At 34.0% G+C, this 26,995-nt stretch overlaps 1 protein-coding gene and 1 long non-coding RNA gene across 2 annotated transcripts in view; one reads left to right on the top strand and one right to left on the bottom strand.

The window, feature by feature from the left end:
* LOC130891751 (protein pellino) overlaps positions 1–26,995 on the bottom strand; it is a 119,446-nt gene that overhangs the window by 84,777 nt on the left and 7,674 nt on the right. The gene's annotated exons all lie outside the window — the stretch shown is intronic.
* On the top strand, positions 19,354–22,518 carry LOC130891753 (uncharacterized). The gene is made up of 2 exons (XR_009058949.1): positions 19,354–19,486; positions 19,898–22,518. It is a non-coding gene; the product is annotated as an uncharacterized LOC130891753 (long non-coding RNA).

Below are 26,995 nucleotides of genomic sequence, written 5' to 3' on the forward strand. Positions count from 1 at the left end.
AAAACTTAAATCGGCTTATTTTGGTTCAAGGAATATGTGATACGAGGGTTGCTACTTAAGTTTTGAAAAGATATTCTACATTAACATCAATATACTTTTGTATGCGTTTGAACCAATTATCAAAAGATTTCTCCCATTCCGATAGAGGTACCTCCAAAACATGTTATTTGAACGCATCAACCGCATCTTTAGGTGTAGAAAAACGTTTAGCTCACAATTTATTTTTAATCTGCGGGAAAAAGGAGAAATCATGACTTTAAGGCGGATGACCCATCAATTCGAAGTTTTGACTGTTCAAAAACGTGGTGGTGGAGATGATTCTTCTTCTGCGATTGGTTTCTCTGATTTCTTGGAACACGTCTGGCAAACAAATACCGCTCTACGTTGTTCTGATGGAGCGGTGGCATTATGTCCAGTTATTCCTAAAAAGCAGGTGATCATTTGCTTTGAAGTGCTTCGTGGGCGAACAACTTTTGATGGATTTGGCTCATACAGTTCTTGTTTAGTTTCGTGTTTATATCCATAGATCCATGATTCGTCGCCTGTTATAGGCGCCTTTTGAAGCACCGCGATTGAATTTTTTCAGGTTTTTTTTGCACCAATCGATATGAACAGTTATATTCATGTAATATTGAATGTATGCAAGTGGAGCTAATGTCCAAGAATGCCTCAATTTCAATGTATGCCACATGACGATTTTGCAATATCAGCATCGATGTTTAGTGGTACAACGGCCGATTTTGGTAGCAGCTCTCGTAGATGTGTGTAAAGTTTTATAGAAAAATTCTTAATTTGTTTATTCTAAAGAGGCAAGGGATTTAAATTTGAATTATAAATGAGGTTTAATCAGAGCATTCATCAAAAAAATTTAAAACCAGGTTCCAATTTCCCACTCTTTGATATTAAATTTTAAAATTTCGGTTTCGATCCGGGATATTTATTTATCTTATTCTCAACTATAACAAATATGGTTGTAACAATTATCTGCTTGAATTATTTCACTTTCAATCATTGTATGAGTTGCTCATTGTTATGTTCAATTTCACAAACAGTAGAAATTGAATAGCGTTTAAGCCTTTTGTCCATTACAGTAACAATATTTTTTAAACTGAAAGAATATATGCGTTTGTAATTGTTTCAAGTTCATATAATCGTTTTGTTCTGAACGCATCATCATTGTAAAGGAATTTAACTATGTTTCGTTATTCTTTTTTTTTTTAAGTGACCTTCTGAACTATTTCCCATTGTTGTACCTACAATCGAAAATTATTTTCTGCAATGAACACGAATGATTGTTGTACTCATTAGAGGTTAAACAAACATTACAATGTAGAATTGTTTAGACTTAAGAAGATAATTAACTAGTAATTTTTTACAGCCGTGATTCATAAAAGTTTCAGAACTGATAAGGTCAGGAAGTTTTAATACTGACTCTATTCTATAAAACAAAGTAAATTTAAACTCGAACGAAAGAAAAATATGAAAAATTATCAATGTTGTTTCTCGGTCAAAATATATATAAATACTTTATAGATTATTTGCTTTATTCATTTTAAAATATAATTAACTGAAATTTGAAATGTATATCCAATCTTCTACAAATTGAAAAATAAGACGAATTCTTATTACTTTGCATCGGAAAAATTGAAGGAAAAGAATTACTATATCAGTGAAATCCGATCGCAAAATTAATACAGAGTCAGGTAACGTTCTCGAAAAATCGGCATAAGTCCGGCAAAGCACATAAATCTGGCAACGCTTTCGAAAAAGATTAAAATGAAGTTCGTGTTTCAGACAGTTGTGTTTGTGTCATGATAACACGTGCTCGTCGAGTACATAGCCGATACATATTCACGCTTAAGAGTTTTTTCCGTTGTTACGTGGTATCTGCGTACAATCGCGGATTACGAAACTATATTCCACAAATTTTAATAAAAAACTCCGAACTCGTCCCTACTAAATCGTTCAGTAATGTGGAAGTCGTAATACAATTTTTAAAAAACGGGCTCTGTTGCTGACGCGCAAGTATCTGTAACAACTAACCAAACAGTGGCGATGGCGTTAGTTGAACAGCCGAACCAATTGCGTGCGGCTATCTGGAGAACTTAAAATGTCCGATCGTTCTTTACGACGAATGTTGAAACGCATGCACTATTGATGAGTTCACGAGGATGAATATTACCTCGGATGATCTTCAATTCCAGTATTCCATTTTGTGATTGGATGAAGCAACCTTTAAGCTGAACGGATCAATAGGCATCACTTTTCGCGGACAGCTTGACGTGTTTCGCAGGACCTGCTTCTCCGTTGAGAAATGTTGGCGTAACTGCATTGATCAAGATGGACACTTACGGTAACCCATTTTTCGAATCCCTTTGGTAATAAAATCATTTTGATGCTGCATTTTTTTCTCTTATTGCAAATTTGTTGCCAGACTTATGCCGACCTCTGTATAACTAGGCGAGTTTTAAAGAAGCGCTTATAACACTGGTTTTCACTACAAAAGTATGGAATTTTTCTAGTTTATTATTATATTATATTTTTATTATGTTCCGGGGTTCCAAAAATAATTCATTTCCCAAACACAAAACTATTTTTAACAATAATTCACTTAGTGTGTTAAAACACCTTGAGCTCTGACTGAATTTCAAATGAATGTATGGTCATCAAGACGAACGACAAAACAATTCCTCTTCATAAAACCGACAGATTGTTGACTCCCACGACCAGCGCGAACGTCCAACCTTATCTTGTTTCCACACATAGGACGAATGTTGGTGGTCCCTATATTTGGAGCTGGCGTAAAGCCAATTTACTACCAACTTTGAACATGATTCAAAACCAACTACGATTACGACTATAGACATTTTCCAGTCCTGAATTCCTCTCTCTCTTAGGTATTCAATCAGCTTTGTGTACCATATTTTCCTTGGTCTTCCTTTTTTTCTTGTTCCTCACTATTCAATATCCTTCATTTTGTTAGTTGCTCTAAAATCTGGAATTCTCTGGATGTGACCGAACAACTCTATTCTTTTGGATCTTATTATTCCGTATTTCATTATTTGTTCTCCTCAGCCATAAAGCTTCCTCCTTTTCACCGCCTAGTATCCTTCCAAGTATTTTTCTTCCCCATATATATGTAACTTGTTTTCTTCTGCTTTGGTAAAAATCCACGTTTCGCCTAGTAGCTCACTGTACCACTGTGCCTAGATGTACATAATTTTGAACTTGTTCTAGCTCATATCTTCGCAAAGTTGTATAGACAAACTTGACAAAAGCGTTTTCTTATTGAGAATGTGGCAATGAAACACCAAATTAGACTAACTTTAATATATTTTCCGAGCTTTCGAATACTTATGTATTCATCGCCTGGGACTGAAATTATGGTCAAATACAATATAAGAAATATGTATAAATGTATATCAATAATGAAATTTTACTTATAATAATTTATTGAGATTTGTAGTTGCTTTGAGTTGTATAAATTCTTGTAAAAACTTAAAATTCATAGGTTTCAAAAGTCAATATTCAAAGTAACGTTGATCGAAATATTGATTAATTAAAATATTGATTCTGGTTACTATAGGAATTTTAATTGGTTAGATTATCAATGACGTTGAATTTCTATAGGTTAGATAAGGATAAGTTGTGGTGAATGATGTTTAATACTGATTGGGAACGTGGCAATGAAACACCAAAGTGGACTAACTTTAATATATTTCTCGAGCTTTCGAATACTTATGTATTTATCGTCTGGGTAATAATTAATTAAGATATTCGGTGGTTTTGAATCGTTTAATTCTTGTAAAAAATTTTAAATTCATAGGTTTCAAAATTCAATATTCAAATTGACGTTGATAGATGTATTGATTAATTGAAAATTAAAAGATTTTTGAAACTTATTATCGCATTCAGTGCTCCCAATTGTTTACTTCTATTCGTCGTCCTTCCTTCTAGATTTCCTCCCTCGTCAACGTCGTCCTTGATAACCACCCCAAGATATACATAATTTTAACTTCTAAGGTCTCTTTTTCTTCATGCAGTTGTATTGAAAAACTTGTCAGTGCTCTTTTTCTCTGTGGTGTTGTCATTATCATGAACTTAGACTTATCTTGTTTGACTCGTAGATTCACTGCCGTTTACCACACTGATTACTACATCATCTGCGTATGTCAGTAGATGCGTTGTCCTTGTTTTTAGTGTCCCTGTTCTGTTCAAACCAATTTTACGTATTAATCAGCTTTAAGCGTTTTAAACATAAAAAACTTGAAAACAAAATGGTCCTTATACAATCAAGTTGTATTGTTGAACTTCAAGAAGAATATTCACGAAGTATGCAGAAATACCGAGACTCGACAAGAGATACAATGTATTTAGACGAAACCTAGATTGATATACACGACGTAGCTGGACCAAAGCTGGTTTGATACCACGGCTAGTTTGATGATTGTAAAAATTATGTCTTTAATCCTTATTACTCAAGGGAAAAACGAGTAATTAATATTCAAGCTGGCAGTAACATACAACAATACCAATTTAAAAAAAAGATGAGGTGGTAATATTTATAAAATTTAAACACATGAATCTTCATAAAAAGATTCCCACAACATACAAGTTATAATTTGAAAAATTTTGGAACGGAACAATTTCGTTTAGGATAATATTAATTTCTGGAATGGCCGCGAAATATGAAAACTTTTCTATTGCAGGGCTGGGATTGTAATGGTTTTTTTAGTACTGTGTGTGTCTCTCCCTACTATGACGCGATGGCACGATAAACAGCTTTTGGAGAGTACAATAATTTGTTTAGGTAAATGCAGGTATTGCTAACACTTTATTATTCCCTACCATCGGTCGTTTAGCTGATGAACAAGTTACAGGAAAATCGACAAGATGGAGTTCAGGAGTGAGTTTCATCTGGTGGTGATAGGGTAATTATCTAGGTAGTACGGTATTCATAGTATTTGAAAAACTCATGGCCATATCTTATTAAATGTGCCCGTACTATTGCCTGTTTAAACCTACAGAAATGGTTTAACAAATTAATGCAAATTTAATCGTTTGCCTGAGGTCATGGCAAAAAATAACATTTACATTAAAATTCAAGCCAGTTTTTTATCGTCCCTGGCAAAAAATGTGATAACAATAAATTATTTTTTTCAGTGGCTATATCCAATTGAAAATAGTTCGTAATTAAACGATAATTAAAAAACATGTGGGTAGGAATCGATCCCGAGTCCATATTATATCCAAACACTTTACAGACTTCATAGTTCGATACATATTTAGTTATTTATAGAAATATTTTCGATGAAATTTCAATTAGTTTTATTGGGACATATTTTTTACTGTTTCTGTATCTGTTTGAAAACTGTGTATCGCGGAAATTTCTAAAATTCGTAAGAACGTCATTTCCAAGAATATCGCCACAGCTGAGGGTTTTGAAACTATGTAAAGGCAGGCGCCATCCGTTGAACCGTTTTCTTCCTTTCAAGAATATATGGGACATATTGAATCTTACAAGAGAAGTGTCAAAAAAAATTAAGGTGTGATATATACAAAAAAATGTAATATATGAAGATTACTCTTAATATCCCATAGTTTCTTTATAGAATTAACTTGAAATAGATTACTAGAATCGATTTCAAGAAAATTGAAATATTTTTTTTATTTTTATATGTATTAATTTGAGTTACAAAATGTTTAGTAGTTATAATGAAAGTTGCATTTAACTTCTTTTTTGTTAGTAACTATTCATTACAAGTAAAAACTCGTAATAACATTGCAATGAAACAATGAGCAGTTCTCAAAAACAATAAATCGATAATGGAGTACGCGAAACAGTATAAAAAGTTTCAAAATCGGGCACGTAAATATCAATTCCTTGAACGACGTATTGGGTAGGTTATATTTACTTGTTTACCCTTCTACAGTTCTACTTGTTTTAGAATTAATATTATTGAGTAGGCTCATTTAATAATAACTTTATAGTTGCTCAAATCGTAGCAAAAAAATGCTTACTAAAGATTATAATTTATTCATAAATCCTACGAGATAATAACTCTTTTTGGTGCTTGCCAAACTAATACAGGATGTACTATCCAAGTAATATTGAAATATTAATATTTTATCTATTTCTGTACCGGGCAGATGAGTTTAGCCCCTTTCGTATTGTCAAGATATTGAGAATTTATAACGGTAGTCAATAACGGGCTGAAAATGAAATATTTGTCTTGGACGTTTCTCTTTCAGCGTATTTTATGGAAACTACGGAACATGACACATATTCATTATGATATTAAATTTATTATGTTAAACTTATATTGAGTAACAGATAAACTGGAATGTAAAAGAAGCACGGATTTGCAAATTGTAATTATATCTATTAAAAAAAACCAATTTATATAAATGACGCTTTGACTAAGTATAATAGACCAAACTTCAAGTTAAAAATTTGATTCTCTTATAAGGAGGTAGTCATATGTCGCTGAAGGGGTTATTGACGTTAATAATGTAATATATCTTTGGGAAACAATGACAATAATGTTCTTATTTATTTAAACAGTTTATAAGTACAATTTATACGTACGATGTATTTTACTTACGTAATTTATTCATACACTAACACTTACACTAAACACTTTTCTGATTTATTTAAATTCTCTGTTTGGTTTAAACTTTACTATCCCTATGTGTTCACTATGACCTCAAATTATTTACTGCTAAAGCCCAATTTATATAGTAGATATCACATTCTAGAATTTTCGATTCTTAGAATTACAATGTAAACAGATGGCAAAACATAATGTAAATAGGTGAAAAAATATGCGAATTCGCTAAAATTGGATTACTGGAAAACTGGATTAACTCGTTCATTACCAACCATTAATATTCCATTTTGTTTTCAATTGTCGCTTTCCACGTCAAGTACGGCACATCTAAACAATAGTTTTACATAATTTCAGAATAAACCATGTATTTTTTCGTGCAACTGCCCTTTGTATATGCGTTTATTTAATGGAATTTAGTTGATAATGGTGAAGGGTAGTCGAAGCAAGAAATTCCATTTCGTCTACAACATTACCTGAAATCGGTAGTTTTGTATCTTCGTATTTGAATATTTCGATTCCAGTGCGTCATTAGAAAATGTTTTGTTTATGCAAAAACGCAGGGTATTTTTAATTATTACTCTCGGCCAGAGGCTATATTATTTCCTTAAGCAAAACACGCAATTTGATATTTCATTTCGACGTAACGGCAAATGATTAGATATTTATAATTAACATCTTTTAAATCGTTTCATTGTCACTCTTCAAATTTAGTACGCAAATTGATTGATTTATTGGCCCGAGGTTTTATGAAGAAACTGTAGGTGCAAGTGATATATCTCTGACATGTAATACACAACAAAATATAGGACAAAAAAAATATAATAAAGAAAATGCCAGGTGTAGAAAGAATGGTCTAAGGTCTATTAGAGGAAGGCACATGATACGACATACGTTTTCGCTATTATGTTACAGGGTTATTCTAAATGACCCATTTCAAAAAATTTCAATCTGGCCTCCAGCTGTTGCACGGTAAACATCTACGCGGTAGCCAAACTCATCCCACACACGAGCAAGTGTATCTGCTGTTACTTATTGCACGGCACCAGTGATACGGTTCCGCAGATCGTTCAGAGTGTTTGGTAGAGGAGGGACGAAAACAGCTTGCTTAACATAATCCCATAAGAAATAGTCACATGGGGTGAGATCAGGAGATCTCGGTGGCTAGAATTGTAGAGCCAGGTCTTAATTTCCCCTGCGACCAATCCAGCGCTGAGGAAGGGTATTCATTTAAAAAGCCTCGTGCATTGAGGTGCCAAAGGGGTGAAGCTCCATCCTGTTGAAAAAATGGTCCATAAACCTTTGTACGTAATAAGACACAGAACACGTTTATCATCGGTGAGTCTCTTTCGTGTTACAATGTTGTATGTAGATTTTGAAAACCCCATATGCGAACATTGTGTCTATTGACATTTCCACTGAGGTGGAAAGTTGCTTCATCGCTAAAAAGGATACGCTGTACAAATATATTATCCTCCATCATTTCTAGCATATCACCGCAAAATTCGAGACGTTTCTCTTTGTCATTAGGGTTGAGAGCCTGCACGAGTTCGAAACGGTAGGGCTTGTATAGCAAACGCCGTCTCAGAACTTTCCATACAGTTGGTTGGAGTATTTCAAGTTCTGTACTAAATCTATTGGTAGAATTACTTGGGCTGCGAATAAAACTTTCTTCTATCCCTCTGACATCATCTTCTGACACATGGTGGTTTAATACCAAATTCAGCACGAAATGTCCGCTGCACTACAATTTGCGACTCACTTCTTGTGATCTCAATAACCAAGAATACCTTGTGATCCACAGTCGCCATCGCACTCACAACTATTGCCGCGAGATATCTAGCGTCCTCTTCTGGAACTATCACCGTCTGCCTACACTTGTAATACATTAAAAAAACTATGAAACTTTCTCAGTTCATTGGTATAAAAATTATTCATGTACCGTTTGTACTTTAATAAATACGAATTTTTAAAAATGGACTCTGTATTTTAAATATGGAATTCAAAACCTCGAAATAATAAAAGTTGCCATTGAAACAAATGAGAACGTTACAAGAAATGAATATTGACATGAATATAAATCGAAAATATACCAGTGCTCTTATACTAGGGGCGTATGAAATGTTTCCGACTTATAAAGATATAAGACCTTTTTAAGTCTTCCAAATAGTAGCCATCTTCCTCCCCAAAGTAGGAGTTTACAAATATGTCCGATGGAAACCTCTCTACTGTAAGAGAAACTTTAAGATTAGGAATAGTCACTGGGGATCTCTGTCTTAGCCCTTTTAAACTCAACCTAACCTAACTAAACTCAAATTCGCTATTTGCTATCAATTTTCTTGAGTTATTCGTTTTAGGAGTGTAGTGGTGGATCCATGTTTCATTCACAGTCATGAATCGACGCAAAAAGCTAGACTTATTCTTAAACCGCGTCGATGAGGCCCGAGAAATATTCTTTCGAATAGGCTTTTCGTCCAAAGCGAGCAAACGCGGCACTCAACTCGCGAATAGCTTAAGGATACCTCTTCTATCTCCCTTTTCCGATGATATCGCTAGTTGTCGCAGGTTTTAGTAGTCTCAATGCACGTCGTTAGTCAAACTGATAAGACCACGTTTTAATTCATCTGCCGAAAATATTTTACGGTTGTAAATAATGCTACATCCCTTCTAACTCCTCTATCATTTAATCACGCGTATTGCCTTTCAAAAATAAATATTCAATGATAAATTTTTTTGCTTTTTCAGAATATTCTTCACAACGCCTCATTTATACAATTGTCGAACAAAAACTAAGCATCAAAATTGGCTTAAATTTAAGTGAGAATCTCTCAACGCGTAAGCAAATATATTTCTCAACTTATATCTACGTTGAGATCGAAAACGTTTCAGACAACCCTCGTATTATAATTACATTTATTACAAAGAGCGATTCCGTTGTCGATACGACATTGACAATGATATATTTCCTACTCTTATGACGGCTATACACTCTCTGAGAGACAGCCCAAGACATGCAGAGTGCAAGAGTGTACAGGGTAGCTCTCGCTCGCATGTCAGTTTTACGTGCATGAGTCAAAAAAGATTCTCGGCATGTCTCGCGAAGAAGCCGAGAGCATTGCTGTACATTCTCCCGCGCTTCAGTGTCCAGTGAGCAGTCGTGCGGAATACACGTGTCACTACAACGTTACAGTAACGTTAGAAATATATTAAAAAGAACCCGTTCTATGGGATCAAGTCATAAATTTCATGAAGACAAAAAAAAGTTACATGATGCTTGGGTTAGCATATCGGAACAGACTGAATTCTCTATAAATGAACTGAGTGAAAAAAGACCTCTTAATGACAACATATAGAGGACACTTTTGTGTGATACGTATGTACATATAAATAATAATTGAGGGCTCATAGTGTAACAGCGAAAGCTACTTCTAATGTGTACATCCTCTCAGCGTTTCCAACCGCGATTGAACATGGTAACGCTCGTGGATGAGTCTCTTGGACGAGAGCGCTCGTGGATGAGCGTCTTGGGCGAGAGCGCTCGTGGATGAGCGTCTTGGGCGAGAGCGCTCGTGGATGAGCCTCTTGGAAGAGAGTGCTCGTGGATGAGCGTCTTGGGTGAGAGCGCTCGTGGATGAGCGTCTTGGGCGAGAGTGCTCGTGGATGAGCGTCTTGGGCGACAGCGCTCGGTGAGAGCACTCGCTTGATAGTGTACACCTGTCATTACTGCACGTTATTTAGACTATAGTTATTCTGTTCAAATAAAAAATATTCGAAAACTTATCAATAAAAATTTCGTAACAAATATCAAAAATGAATATTGTCTCTAATTCTAACAATAAGATTTAGATAAGTTTGTCGTACAAGTGACCTTAGAGGTTGCCAATTCTATTCTAGGGTCATTTGTTAAAATTTCACATAAATGTAAAGATACATTAGTTTGAACATCTATATAAAGAAAACTGTTGCCTTTGGTAGGCTGAATAAATTGAAAAAAAAAATGAAATCATTATCAATCGTTATGTTCAAAGTTCAAATTTAACGCTTTATTGTGAAACCTAAAATAAATGATAATAACGACAAACTATATGTAAAATGTACTTATTTTTAATTTTAGAATACTTATGAATAACATAACAGTTGGTTCTACGTATTAATTTTTAATTCAGATGAACAAGGACGATGCTGAACGACCGGAACAATCATTTACTATAACTACTCATCAGTACAGTAGAAGCCGAAATTCGAGAGCTTCCAATGTCAGTATCACAATAGATCGTCTCGAGTCACGAGTGGTGATTAAATACATGGGTTTGAATTAGTTGACTTTAGACTGCTTATGATGTAGACACCAAGAGGAAATACCGAGATTCACCACCTTCGAAAAATATTCACAATTTGCGGAAATGTGTGTTACATTAGAATTACACCTCCAGTCACAGGTCTGCCTTCGCAATGATCGCAATAGCTCAGGCAGATTCGAATTAGTTGAGCATCCGCCGAGGAAGTAACGATTTTATTATGATAATAGAATTTGTGTATATTGGACTACTAGGGTATTGATTCCCAAAGAGGATTCCGCGAATTCCAAGGTTTCCGAATACCTTCCTTTAAAGTAGTCATCGGACGAAGCGTTCGCAACGGACGGATCGGATTTATTTCGACGGCTGCGCACACAGGTATATAAGCTCCACAAATTAGCGATTCCGAGGTCTGTCGCCAGTCGTGAGTTTGAGTGTCATCCTGTCGCTGTGGAAGTCTCGTGCGTTTGGTTTTTGACTTCGTTTATTATAAAAATTTTGATTTTTGTGAAATGTACAGTATGGATATTGAAGAAATTATAATAGTTTCTTGCTTGCCGGCAGAAGAGAAAGAGCATAAGACAGAATGCCCTCAATTTGGGTTTATCAAATCAATCAGAAGAGATGAATGGAAAATATCACTCCATTATTCACTCATTATTCCCTATTCCCATAATTTTCATTATTATTATTATTACATTTTAGGAATCATTACATTTGTTACAGGGATAGTTTATCCTCCTTCCTATCTCTTCCCAAATATTGTCCCTGCGTTGATGATTTCAGTATTGAGGGTTGCTCAGATTATATAACTCGTCATACTCCTGCTCGATTACAATTAACTGAGCTGCATCCATCTCAGGTAACAATGGAGTTATAATAAATAAATCCTAACTACAATCGGCTCGGCATGAAGAGAAAGAAGGGGGCGCGTATATTCCAGGAATTCCTGATACTGTTGACACTCCGTACAGATGATGCGGAATGAATGCCCCTTCTCGGATTCTCGTCGGTATTGCTGATCTCCGATACGTACGATGTGAATTTTTGCGCGCAGATCCATTTGAATCAACGTTTTTAATCACACTCGTAAAATTCGATGCGTGCGTGTGCTCGTCCGATGACGACAAGTGTGTGATTACCTTAAACATTACCAGAGTTCCGCAGAATAATTTAGTACCATATTCTTAACCCAGTAGGTACAAGTATTATTTTGAAGCTGGGACTACCATTTCTATATAATTCTAGACAATAAAATTGGTTGACATTTGGAAATAAAATTAGAACTATCACAACTGAAAGTAGGGTAAAACTCCCGAAATCATTGTGAGATTACGAACAGATATTGATATTTAGTGGTTAAAATATAAATTTATCATCGAGAAGTCAACAAGGATATAAACCTACAAAGTTCATGGGTATTGAGACATATATTTGAGTCTCTATCTATGAATGAGTTTTGGTTTGGTTTTCAGAGTAAATATCCTGATAACATTTATTACAAGATATCGTTGAGAAATGGTTTACAATTATAAAACAAACAATATCAGATGAAAAGTTGATGATATCCCTGACAAACGGATATTTCTATGGTTACAGTCTTCCTCTCTTAATCCTAGCTCGCTTATTGATGGTTTTATTCACTCCATCCATGTTTTCCTTGGTCTTCCTTTTTGGGCTTTCTGGTGGTATCCATCTCATAACTTTCTTTGGGATAAAACTTTTGGGGCGTAAATTAAATCGTAAAATATCACAGAAATGCATATTGCACATCCATTGACATTATTCAAATCTTTTACGATTGCATCTTGGCTGCCACTAACAAAAATTCTATTAGTAGTCAATCAGCTGCACTTCATCTGCGCATGCTTTTTATCAAGATATATTTCGCCTTGCATATTGTCAAGCGAGTTTAAAACCGAACTATAAGTGATAAACATTCTTCCCATTAAAAGTTGAGATTAAAAATAGTATTTTCACTTTTGTCATATTTCTAATAAAAGTTTATTTTCTCTGATGTGTAATCTTTGATTCAGGGTTCCATAAAATGGAATATATTTGGTGTATGTTCCGTTATCTCAAAAGTTTGGAAACTTCTGTACTAGAAGACCTTATATAAGCAGAATAAAATTTTCCTAGAAGGAGGTAGTAGGCGAACAAAGTCAATAATGTTTTTTATATATGTTGAGTTGCATTTCTCCGCTAATTTTCATTTTTACCAATACGATTAAACGTCGTATCGCGATACCAAAATTTATGCTTACGTTTAGGTCATCAACTTCTTCCGAGAAAATAAGTTCCTTAAAAATCCTAAAAATAAAATCGCTGTCAATCAAATACTTGCTTGAAAGGATCGCTCGTTAGCTAGCGAGTTGATAATAACGCTTGTGAGAATTAATGAAATTTTCTGTAAGTCATTCAATTACCATTTTTATTATTTACATTGCTATTTTTCTACTTTTTATTTTGAAGTAAAATCATTCCAAATTTGTGATAATGTATCGGAGTGTTTTCTTCATACGAGGGTTGCTACTTAAGTTTTACGATAGACAAATATTTATAATTGGATATGGCTTAATTATCTATACACTTTTGCATGCGTTTGGATCAATTTCCATTCCGATTGGGGTACCTCCAAAACATGTGATTTGAATACATCAACCGCGTCTTGAGGTGTAGAAAAACGTTTAGCTCACAATTTATTTTTGATCTGCGGGAATAAGAAAAAATAATTGGGTGCCAAACAAGGACTGTACGACGGATGACTTATCAATTCGATGTTTTGACTGTTCGAATTAATGTGTGAGAGCTCGCATTATCGTGATGTCGTGTCGAAGAATGATTTGTCTTCTATGATTGGTTTCCCTGATTTCTTCAAACACTTCTGGAAAAAAAAAACGCTTCAGGTACCATTCCAAATTGACCGTTCAACGTTGCTGTAATGTAACGGTGGCGACATGTCCACTTATTCCGAAAACACCGACTGATATTTGCTTCAAAGTGCTTCATGGGCGATTTGGATAGTCTTGAAATACATATAGGGTCGATTGTTGTTAAGTTTCGGGTTCATATGCATAGATCCATGAATCGTCGCCTGTCACATGTTATAAGACGTCTTTCGCAAGACCTCGATTGAATTTTTTCAGCATTTGTTTGCACCAATCGACACGTGCTTTGTTTGAATGATTGTCGAATTTTGCGGTATCCAACGTGAATAAATATTTTTGGCAACCAAATTTCATGCAATATTGAATGTATGCGAGTGGAAAGTATGCCTCAATCTCACGGTAATCATGACGATGATTTTACAATATGAGTTTACGCACAGCATGGATGTTTTCTGGCACAATAGCCGATTTTGGACGACTTTCAAGAAATTAATCCTGTAGCAATGTGCGGCCATGATTGAATTCGAGATGGAGCTTAATCACCAAAAGTCGAAGCGAGTTGATCGACACACTTTTATTGGTTCAATCCACGTCGAAAGTCATAGAAAATCATTACACAAAAATATTGGCAATTCAATCCTATTTTTTGACTTAGATGAATGTTTCTGTAAACAACTCAAATAGCTCTCGAATGTCAGCACGTTCTCAGTACGTTCACCATTTAAAATGTCAAACTTCACAATTGCAATATCAGATTTGACATATTCACACCAGTGTGTGTCTCAAAATTTAAGTAACAACCCTCGTCAAGCGATGTCAAGAGGTTTTTTGACAAAGAAGCCACATCTATAACGGCCCCAGTTTGCCCCATTTTTTATCTTGATTTCGAGGTATTTCGTTTTTCATTCAATTGCCCTGATATAGGATTTGTTCCCTCTGCAGGTCTTGGGATTTACCGCTTATGTGTGGCTCCTGACATCGACGACCGGCTTGATTGTTAGTGATCCGTTATCATTTCTTCTGTACCGCTTAAATGCGTTCATTTGGTGTCACATTAACGGATGTTAACAGGTAGTTTCTAAATACAAAATGGGGCCATATATATTTGCACTTTTTTCTTCGCTTCTTGGAAATTCAATACACGGGAGAACAACGCGCGTTCTGTGCAAAACTATTGTACAAAAACATAGATTCTTACGTTATGACTCAACATCCATTTTCATTGTGTAATCAATGAATCACCAAGTGTAAATATAATTGAAGCAATAGGCATAACTTATAATAAGAAACAAACAGGGAGAAGAAGCGACAAGACCGAAGCGTTAGTAAACGAATCGTTGAATGATGATCGATGCTTAGACCCAGAACAATTTTGGGTCGGAAAATAAAAATGGATTCAAATTGCACTTTTACTTAAATAGGCATGTTAGCAAACTAAATATCAGGTTTTGTAATAAATTCAAACACCACGTTCTCTAAAACTGACGGTTAATAGATTTCCCGCTAATTTTTCATGGGGTTTTGTTTGAAATCGGGTTAGATTTTAGAAACATTCTCCCATTTTATATTCTTCATTCTAAATAAACATTTGTTTAATACAATGTGTTGCAATTTTATAAAGTTATGGCTTACCCTGTATAATATTCGAATGTCGTCTCTAGTGTACAACGATTGAAAATGTATTCTTGTTTGAAGCCGATAAAGTCAGTTGTTAAGCATTAATTTCCATTTTTAGAGTGGAATATATGTAGAGGAGCGCCTTCCTCATATTCTATATAAATAGACATGTTGAAGAAAATGAATAAATATAATTATTCGCACTTAGAAATAAGCAACTAATCAAAATTACAGTACTCTTCAGGACTATTCCCACGACTACCTTTTTCTCATATACAAGTTGTATGATAGTATACCTGTTTTTTATATTATTATTATTATATTGTTATTAAATATATTCATGTAAAAAAATTATTACAGCTACCGGAAACAATAATAAGGAATTTCTCAATGTAATCCATTTATTTTCAACGTAATTAAAAGAAAACTACTTAATATAATAAGAGTTTTAAATTCATTTGAACATCTGCAAATACTTTCGTCTATAGTAACTTCATTAATTAAGTGATGAAATAACTAACAAGCCTTTTTAGGTTAGAACAAAGAACAATAACACGTCATGTCCTCATGTCGGAGTAATTAATATTCTGTTTACTACACTTATGTCTGTGTTGGTTGGGATACACTTATATTTTGTTTCGAGTAAATAAATCCTCATTGGAGCGGTTCCACATTAAACATCAACTTAGCAGGTAGCCGACTAAATTGCAGTAGTTCTATTCTTACTTGAGAGTAAAAAAAAACAGGATTCTGCCGCAACCAACGGCATCCCATTGTTAAAATAATTTAGTAGTATTTTTTTAGACAATTACATTTCATTAGAATCTTTAGATTCGAAATATATATGAAATATTAAAGATTTTCCTAAAATTATTTTATAAATTTGAAAAAGAAAAAATCTGTTTCTGTTTGTCATAAATTTTTTTTATGTAAAAATCAAGCACAAGAGTAATTCGAGTGGTGCATGTCTTGTGGATATTGATCTTGAACTTCTGTAGATTGTAGTGATCCAGTAGCTGATTTCACAGGCTTGCACTTCTCCAAAAAAAAGGAGTCTCGACAAATTGAAATTCTGGGTGTCTGTTTCCGCACTAATGTAAACGTTTTTTTTTACAATCGCGCGTAAAATGACAATTACTACAATAAAATTTAATCGTAAAATCGACAAATGATGATAAGTCCGGGAGTCAGCTGCATATTTTGAATAGTCCGTTCCACCCAATTCTGCTTGTCCTGACAGAATTAACGTAATGACTTTCAGCTGGGTCCGTTTGATCCAGGTGTAATAAACTCCGTAAATTCAACTCATTCCGGGATGGCTCAAACTGAATAATATGGTAGATTATATTATATATTTAACAAAAAAACCTTCAGCTGCGTGTAGGGTGACGGAAGGTCCTTCAGCTGATACGCTGAAGATCCACATGAGTGCGTGCGCGTAGGTACATTGGTATCAGCGTTGATCGCAAAACTGAAAAATACTTTCTACCCGTGAATTACCGGCTAAATATTTTATTTTTATTAAATACACTATAAACTATCGATCACGTTAATTTCAGTTAGATAGTTAATAGTTTATTAAATTTATTTATACAGGTAACTGTTCAGATACATTTTTGATTTTTTTTATAGGGTGCATAAAATTTTTTTGTCATGTGTGCCAATACATTCTAAAAATTATTGTTTATAAAATTATTTTGAAGGTATTAAAGTATCCGATCATTTATAGTGTATTTAACAAAAATAAAACATTCAGTCGGTAATTCACGGGTAGAAAGGATCAACGCTGATACATGGGGGGACCTTCAGCGTTTCCGTCACCCTACCTGCAGCTGAAGGTTTTTTTGTTAAATATACAATATAATCTACCATATTATTCAGTTTGAGTCATCCCGAAATGAATTGAATTAACGGAGTTTATTACACCTGGATCAAACGGACCCGGCGCTACCTTGCCAGCTGAAGGTCATTACGTTAACTCCTAAGGTGAGGTCCCGGACTAGATGATTGCTATTTTACGATGTAGAGCAAAAAAGGACTCTTCCACACGCTCATTTCATCAAATTTGATGGGTCCACGAAAACCCCAAAATATCTAAGTCAAGATAATACGATACTTTATATTTTATTACTTTCTCACATTATAATAATAATAAAAAAAAATAAAGTCATTGGTCGCATTCATCGAACGAACCGTTGTGCAACTGTTGCACAACCCTAGCGGAATCGTTCGCTGGCGTATACTCTACACACTCAACACGTTCTGGAGCGGACGCCATATTTCGGAGCACTTTTAATTTGTGCTAGGTAGTGGCAGCGAAAGTGAGATTTGTAAAATCGACCATGTTTTGTGATCAAATGTTGTAACCTTTCTTAGAAAAAAAATGAGCGAATTCGTTTATGTAAATAAGTAGAATAAATTGGAACTGAATAGACCTCGTAATTCTTTAAAATGGATCTAGACAAAGTACCTCCTCATTTACCATTTATTAAGTTAAATAAAAGCATCCAAAATAACCAAAACCAAAACAAAAAGTCTTGACAGCGGACGCTCAACATGTTCCCGATCCTTGCCGTTACCGATAGGTAGTAGTAGCGCTATGCGCTTCGTCCGCTGAATGAGACCATTGTTAGGTTTTTTCCAACCTGCTAGTCTGGACCGTTCTTGGAACGGCTATTGGGAGCGTTTAAATCATATTCATAATCTGCGCAATCTCCGGCTATACACGGTTCTAGTAACAGTACTTGCTATCAACCAAGGATCGAAAAGAACGTCCCGCAATCGGTTCACAAACGATACCTAAGTCGGTTGGAAAACAAAACAGAATCGTTCGTATAACGGTAACCGCCCGGTTGGAACACGTAATCTCTATTGCGCAGAATCGTCACCGTACCAAGGACGATTTTTTGATGGGTTGGAACGAACCTAACATTATTGATATCTTTCACACCTCCACCCCAAGTAACAGCGATTGAAATGTCGACGAGAGAAGAAGGTCTAAGCGCTTTGTAAATTTTGACAAACAATTCTTTAGATCTTTTTAACACCATAAAGAGGTAGCATTCAAATATTTAAATTAAAATAGGTCATTAAATAGATGATAAACCAGAAAACCGCAGAAGGTACTTTTTCAAGATAGTCAATGAAAATTATCCCACGCGCATCCAAAAAAACCAACCCTATGACCTGGCCTGCAGATGGAACTGTGTTTGTCTTCTTTGGAGCCGGCTCTCCCTTTTCAATCCATTGATAGTTTTTTCATTCCGGGGGTGAAGTGATGGATTCACGTTTGATCCATGGTTATGAAACGGGAAAAAAATTCGGCTTTATTTCAGTGAAACATTGCCAAATACGACGTTGTTTTTGTTTCATTGTACGCAAACACGGCACCCTTCTTTCTCATGTTCAAGTTTTCAATTAATATGCGATGTACCGCCTACAGACTACTAAGTCTGCTAGCTTGCTTACTTTCATTCGACGATCCTCCAGTACCACTTTGTGGATTTTCTTTTCTGGAGTCGTCATCTCATTTGGTCCGAAGCTGGTATTCGCAGGTCGTACGGCCTCGTTTCAACTCTGCTGCCCAATATTCTACTGTTGATAACGAAGGAGCAGTCTCACGAATAGTAGAATCTAGTTGAGCTCTTATATTGGTTGGACTAATGCCTTTTAAATAAAAGTATTCTATCACATATCCATACATACAAATTCACTGAAAACGTTCAATATTGATGGCGTATTACTTAATTAATAACCCATAAGGTCAAGGTACTTGAAAAATAAACCGAAATGAATTGGTAAATACATAAATGGGTCAAATTCTACTATTGTAAATAATATAAAAATTAAGTAGAGGTGAGAAATTAAATCTATAATCTACATCCGTATTATGCGAAATGACAAAGTTGAAACAGCACTTTTTTCTACGTTTTAAAATATAACTGAGAATCCGCAAACCTTGAAACAGTCGTTAGCCGGAGTTCCTCAAATTTGAATGAAAGTAACGAACGTTTCTTTGATAATATAATAAAGAGTCCAATGAGGTCAAGGTGCAATAATGGAAGGTAGTGACACGGTAAGATTTTTTTTATAAACATATTAGATAATAAAATAATAGGAAAATGACACTTTCGCTTGCAATTACTGTAAATTCAAGTTATTATTCTTCGTTGAGGACAAAAAATAATATTTTATGTGGTGTTAACTGAAAATGAATAAATATTCTTACTGAGCCGCATGGAGCTAAGAATATATATTGGAATTTTTAGCTAACAATTTTGTGATTTAATTGAATAAAAAGTGATATCAACAAATAGAAAAAAATATACGGATTGAAAATAAGTTATATATAGGGTGAATGAAAAGTAGGGGTGACATAAGAAAGAAAAATGAGAAGAAAACTAATAAAACTCAAAATAAACGTAATTTTAAAAATAAATTTCTAAATTAACTAAAGAGTCTATTAAACCAAAACTATTTCTTACAGCAATTGTTCAAACTGTGTCCCGTTCACTATCACTATGACATAGGCAAAGACGATGGTAGACCTGATTTAAAGATTTTTCGATCATCTTCGGACTTATACAAGTGATTTCATATCTAATGGAGGATAAAATCAGGTAATCTAGATGGCCACCCTATAGATTCACGTCTTCCAATCCACCTTCTTTGAAATTGGTTATCCAGAAGTCTTCGAATATTGGGACCATAATGAGGTTTCAACTATTATTGGATCCGAAAATGCCGCAATTCCGAAGATATTCCAATTGCTTTGTTGCGCGAAAGAAATAGGACCAATAGATCTTACTTAACCATCTAAACAAAACCCGCGTGAAGTTATCCATGGATTTCTATCACGAATATTTTTTCACAAAATAAACTGAACTTTTGCGAAATAATGTTGCTAGAGGACACAAATTATAACATTATAATAGGCTAAATAATTTTACTAACAAAAATTTGAAGATTAAAAGGATAAAAAAAGTTTTCAGACATGTTCACTTAATTGAGAAACAATTAACCAAAAATAGTAATGTAAGTATTTTTTATAACCCAAAAAAATTCGTAGAATTAACGATTGAGCGCTGGCGCTTCTCCAAATTTCTTTCAACTATTGCGAATGATACTTAATGAGTAATCTATTATCAAACAATTGTAATGTAAGTACGCCAAACAAAAATGTGTGGAATTTCCATATCTGAAACTTTTTGTAATAGATAACCTATACCATAGGATAAAAATTTTTATTCGATATTAAGTGTTCTCTGCAATAGTTGAAGTAAATTTGGAGAAATTTTAGGGATTCGATATCAAAATGAACGATGTGCGTCAGCGCTCCATCGTAAATTTTACGAATTTTTTTTGGCATTATAAAAAATACTTACATCTCAATGTTTGGTCAATTGTTTTTTAATTAGGTAAATTTTGTAATGGTTAAGTAATTTCTTATTTTTTGGTTCAGAATCGTGAAATATGTACAAAAATACATGTTTCAAAAATGTTTTCCACTTAACAAACAAACAAAACTTAGTTCATCCGAAAATAATGCACTATTGAGAAAATTTCGATTTCCATCATAATGCCTAATGAAAATATCACAAAATTCCAAACTTCTGCCCTGTTCATTTCCTGAGAGTTCGTGAGCAAGTTGAGCTTTTCGTAAAGCTGCATTTAACTTTGCATCGTTGCTTATTCCTGATCTTCTCGTTTCATTAAATTTTGCAACAATTCTGCTTACTGTGTTTCGTCAAATAAAGCACATGCTTCTTCATGACTTCAACAATCGTCGTAACCTATCATCATTAGAGTTTCTATCCTTTCTTTTTCGATTAAGTGAGCCATAATAATAAAATTTGTATAAAATCAATTGTAATACTAACACTGACAAACAATTGTATCAAAACAATTGACAACATTGATAAAAACAGATCTTATTACAAGGTAACTGTAAGTTTAATTTTTTTGAATATGTAGTTTTTTTCATAAATTCAAAATAAGTTTATTCTCTCAGCTTATTCTTATGTGACATGTTTTTGCATTTTTTTTCACAAATGAACCTTGTAAGGAAGTGTAAGTTATCGTCTTCTGAGATAAACTATAAAGGTAAACAGTTTAACTTGGTTATCGAAACGCGAATCAGACAGAAATTCCAGAAATTCCGGCTTAACTTTTTGCATTTGTCGTATAAATAACTATTTTATTTTCCATAAACCTAATAGAAACGTAGTAAACACCTTCGCCTTCATAAAATTTACACATCTCATAGACTTATGGTTGTACTTACCAAATGGTAATTGATAGTATTGGACACGATATAATATATACATGTGCTATATTGTGAAAAGGAGTCCACATTGGTGTTGCTAAGATTGCGTACAGCGAAAATTTCTTATAGCTGGAATTTAACGAAAATTGCGTACTGCTCGCCAGGTTTGACGAAGAGGAGACAAGGCCACACCATTGAGGCGGTGGAACATGGCAGGTGAAGAAAGCGTACACCAACAAGAACCACGCCTAGCTGTTGACTAGAAGCATTCGACTTAATCAATACATCAGTTCTCACTGATTACATAAAACTTATTATTTATATTGAGTAGTACAACTAACAATTGATACACCAGATATAATATTTAAATGTCGTTAAATAAAAATAAGTTAGGGTAGGTTTTCTTCGCCTGTCAAGCCTTGTCTCACCCTCGTCAAACGTCAACATGCTGTACGCTAAATTCCAGTGGAAAATACACAAACTTCGTGTATTTTCCACTTTATCACTATAGTTGCCATTTTCCTCACTCCATCACGTTTTATTACCTGTATCTAGGTATCTACAGCTCTCGATACAACCAGGTATGCTGAATCTTATTATACTACCTGTATAAAGGTAAAATTCAACGTACACAAAAGTGAAATATTATTTAAAACGAATTCAAATGCACAAACAATATTTTTTTATATTTCCGTTCCACTATAAGATAAAATAAATCTGATAATAGCTAATTGCTTCATGATTACAAATTTATTAGATGTTTGGGTCCAAATTTGGATTTATAGACCATTAGTTAAGCTTACCAAGTGAAAGCAATAAAAATAAAGTAAATTTTTGTGAAAGTAGTCGTCTTTGTTTTAGACATAAAACAATATTGGAATTTTGAACATTAACATTTTTCCGTGTTTCCTGTTCCATAAATTGCACAGTTTAAGCCTCATTTATATTGGTTGCATTGTTAATGTACCCAAAAGTCACATATTTATGAAGATACAAGGTGCTCAAGTTAAAACACCATAAAACTATAAAAACAGGTATAAGCGAGTTTATGCATTTATTTTAGAGAGAGCCACCAAGTGGCGCCTTATTGTTGGTTTATGTTCTAGGTCAGGGTAATTTGCTTCGCCTGCTAAACAAATGTACTATAAATAATTGAAATTGAATATAATATATTAAAATAATTACACGCTGTAATAAGTCAAACTCTTATTAGGGCATAGTTTATAGCTTATAGGAAGTAAAGGCAAATACGTATAATGTGTGCCTAAAAAAATATATGGTATTTGTTTTAGCGCTAAAATTGATTCAGAGAGGTGGAGAGTATCATCCGGTCTGTCATGTTATTAATTTTTAATCGCAAAAGAGCACTACCCGGGGACGCTTCTGAGACTGTTCAAAGTTTGTATCGGACGGAGTACCGTGAATTGAATGCGTTGTGTGCAAAGCAAAAAAACATTTTTGCTTTTTTTTAAATAATTATTTTTTTTTCATACTTGATTGATTTATATAAACATTTTGCAATTCCACGATCACTGGTTTTTCGAGATTGCCGGCTCCCGGACTATTAATTGACGCACTTATAAAGATTTTTGCGAACACACTCGTTTACTATATGAGGCCAAGAACTAACGAACAGCACTATATTTTTTTTTGTACTTATTGAAGTAATTTAGTTAAATTTTTTACGTTTTGTATGTTCAGTTGATAAAAACCATAGTTGTCTATAAGGATATTTTTAAAATGAAATTAAATGTAATAATATTTTTATTGGAGTTATATGATTCTTCTTTCTATTTGAATCCTATATTTTAAGTTGTTTTGCTATCGCTATTGTTCACTTCGCATCCGGTCCCCGCATTTGGAAATATGCTGGAATCTTTCAACGAATCTATTCTGAGAAATTGGGTTAAAGAAGAAGTAGGCACATGTATAAACAGTTTTGTTGTTTCATTTATTGTACTTTGTTAGCGCACAATCTCTCGTTTATTTTGGAAACTCCGACAAGATTTCAGTCGTTTTATAATGGGTAAAGTTGATACAGGATATTTCAAAAAAAGGTGATCCTGTCTCTAGGGTTTGCTCAGTTAACGCCACCCGTATTCAAGATAAAGGGCGTTGAAGAACATTTTTTACGATTTTGCCTCAAATACTGGCAACTGAAATTTTATACGAATATGTTTTGGAAGCTAATACATCCAATGAATTTGTTTTTGTCTGACTCTCACTAGTTACACGTTTCGTACCTAGTAGTATTGAACATAACCTTTTCAATATTAGATTTATTAAGCAAAATTTCAAGTGAACTTAAACATAATTTAATTTTACACCCCAAAGGCTAATAACTCAAAATAGAATTCAATTAAAGTAAGCATTTTCACGAATATACAATTCTACCCGTCTTTCAATTCTTTAGGTGAATTTACCTCTGAAACATAAACTTTTTCTTTAAGATACGACCAAACTGTGTAATCCAAGGGATGGAAATCGCATGAACGAGCATGCCAATGAATCGGAGCTTCTGTACCTCTTCCAATCCATCGATTTAAAAAATGATTACTCAACCAATTACGACACCTTCTATCAAAGTGCAGTGGTGCTACATCGTGCATAAAAAATAGAGATATTCTCTAAAAAATCCAGATATATATTACCATTTAAATTTCCAGGTAGAATGTGATAACCTATTAATTTGTTACCTAAAGTTACTGCCCAAACATTAACTTTAAATGAGTGTTGGTATTGTGAGACCCTTTTGACATGAGTGTGCATTATGGTAGTTTGTCGTGTAAAAGTGACCTAGTCGCTAGATCGTCTAGCAAGAGCTCTTGGACTTGTCTGTAATGATAAGGATGTAGCTGTTACTCTTTAAGTTTTCTCCAAGTACTTGAAGAAGACTTATTTGTTTGTTTTGCCACATTTCCCACGCTAGCTGTTGGATTTTGATCAACAACATCGTTCAATGGCTTTTAATGTATTTTTACTTGGTAAGTTTCCTCGAGGAAACTTTTCTGCATAATGTGTAACAGCTGCAGTAGAGTTTCCTGTGGTTAATAACATATCAGTGTATATATTTTGATTAATAATATCTAATTTAATATATAACAAGTTTCAGAAATATAATTATAATTGACTCACCGTCATAACTATCAATGAAGGACAGTTTTCCATGGCAAACTCGGAGTGTGAAATTCAAAGTAAAATAATTATGAATATTCGGCTATTGGGAACCTTAGTATGAAACAAACAACAGTTTGAGTCCCAGAACCGCAATACATGATCTTCAGCTTGTTTGTTTCATAATAAGGCCTCCAGTAGTTCGGTGCCCATACTTGTTTAACTTTAAACAAGATCCTATACTGATTAGACTGGATTTTTGTGAAATGTTATAAGAAATGAAAAATTATACACGTTTTTCACGATTTTCGCATCCATCGCATTCAATGAATTTGTTATTTTGGCTGACTCTCAACGGATACATTTAAAAAAAAATTGAGACTAAGGAATGAAAGCCCTCAGTCCCAATTTTTTTTAAATGTATCCGTCGAGAGTCAGCCAAAATAACAAATTCATTGGATGCGATGCGATATATGCGAAAATCGTGATATATAATTTTTCAGATGTTAGACAAATATATACGATCTAAAACTGATTAAAAATAACGGTCCAGAAAATTATGACAGATTCTAAGAGTAGAGGTTGATCATTCAAAAGAACTAAGGAAGGCAGTGGAAAACTTGTAGACGAAGAGAGACGATAAGGAATAAATCTAGAATTTTTTAAAATAAATGATCTGACAATTGGAACAAATATACAACATAAATATACATTTGTAGTGAATAATTTCACGAGAAAAAAAAATTAAGCAAAAAATGGGTTAAAACAGCTAAATCAGAAAGTTAGTAAGACTGTGGAAAAGAAATAAATGCAAAATAGAAATATAAAAAATGTTAGATTAGAAATACAATAGATTATGAATACAACCAGCGCTCAAATCCTAGTACTGAAAATCGTACAAACTTCTCTCGAGAAAACCTACAAGCAGACCATAGATACTTGCAAGAAACGATATGATGACAGGGTGAGAAAAAAACTTCTCAATTGTCCAAATAAATCAAGGTTTTTCTGGTCTGTAACAAAAGCGGTAAGCCGAAGCTTTTGTAAGTCAAAAATTCCACGGTTGACTGGAGAAGATGGGTCAGACGCAGTTACCGCAAAAGACTATAACTTGTTGAATCGCATGTTTGTATTAAATTTAACTCTTGTTTTGCGGGTAAAACTACCACTCACGCTTGGTGTTAGTTCATCGATGGCAGATATAAAATTTCTCAAAGGCTTGGACTCTAACTTTTGCTAAACACTAAACAAAACCATTCATCAGTATCAGAATCTGAATTGGATACAAACATTTTTTTCCTTCCTTATTTTTTCCTTCTTCGTTCATTTTCGACTTTTCTTTATCTTTGCTTTTTTCTCTATTTTTGTTACAAAAACTTACCCCTAAAAATTGTAACTACCTTTCACGTTTCTTAATATAAATTAAAGTCACCACTATTGGATATTGATAGTAGAAAAAAACAATGTTGCAAGTTGAAGGTAGATATTTTATGAACATTTAATGTTAAAAATTTTGAGAAAATATAAGTCTAATTATGGTCACTAAAAAGTTAAAAATCCCGGTAAAAACCGCGTGTAACTTCTTACCCCTACAACAACGTGCCCCCAGCTCCCCTTCTTAAAGGTTTTTCCCAACAATAATCGTTCCGGGCACAGTTTTTGATGTCTTTAAAATAACAAAATAAAAATCGATTTTTCGAAAATTTCAGGGTGGCCCAATGCCTTAAATAAACAACAGTCTTGAACGGTTGAGACCCACCCGCAATCGACCAATTATGTATTTTAGTTATTTTATACCTCTTATTAAAAATATAGGTAATTATCTAAAAATCATCTAAGTAATAATTATTATTTTATCATAGAAAAATACTTATGGAAAAATTAAAAATTCAGTAAATTGTTTTATGATAAAATAGGGTAAAAAAGGATCAAGAGGTGTGTTAAAAGAGCACGGAAAGATGTAGAGGGTTTTCAAATAAGAGGAGTTATTTTGAACAGCCCGCTATTTCGGTAAATGTCATTTTTTGACATTTGACAAGTAGAAACTACGCCATTAATGAAAATGGAACGATACACGCTTCAACAACGCATTGAAATTATTAAAATTCAGTATAAAAATGGTGAAAGTTTGGCAGAGACGGTTCGTAAAACTAAAACATTTTTGGGTCGACGTGAAGCACCTTCTCGGACCGCAATACAGAAATT

The sequence above is a fragment of the Diorhabda carinulata genome, chromosome 3, assembly GCF_026250575.1.
Source record: "Diorhabda carinulata isolate Delta chromosome 3, icDioCari1.1, whole genome shotgun sequence".
Taxonomy (NCBI): domain Eukaryota; kingdom Metazoa; phylum Arthropoda; class Insecta; order Coleoptera; family Chrysomelidae; genus Diorhabda; species Diorhabda carinulata.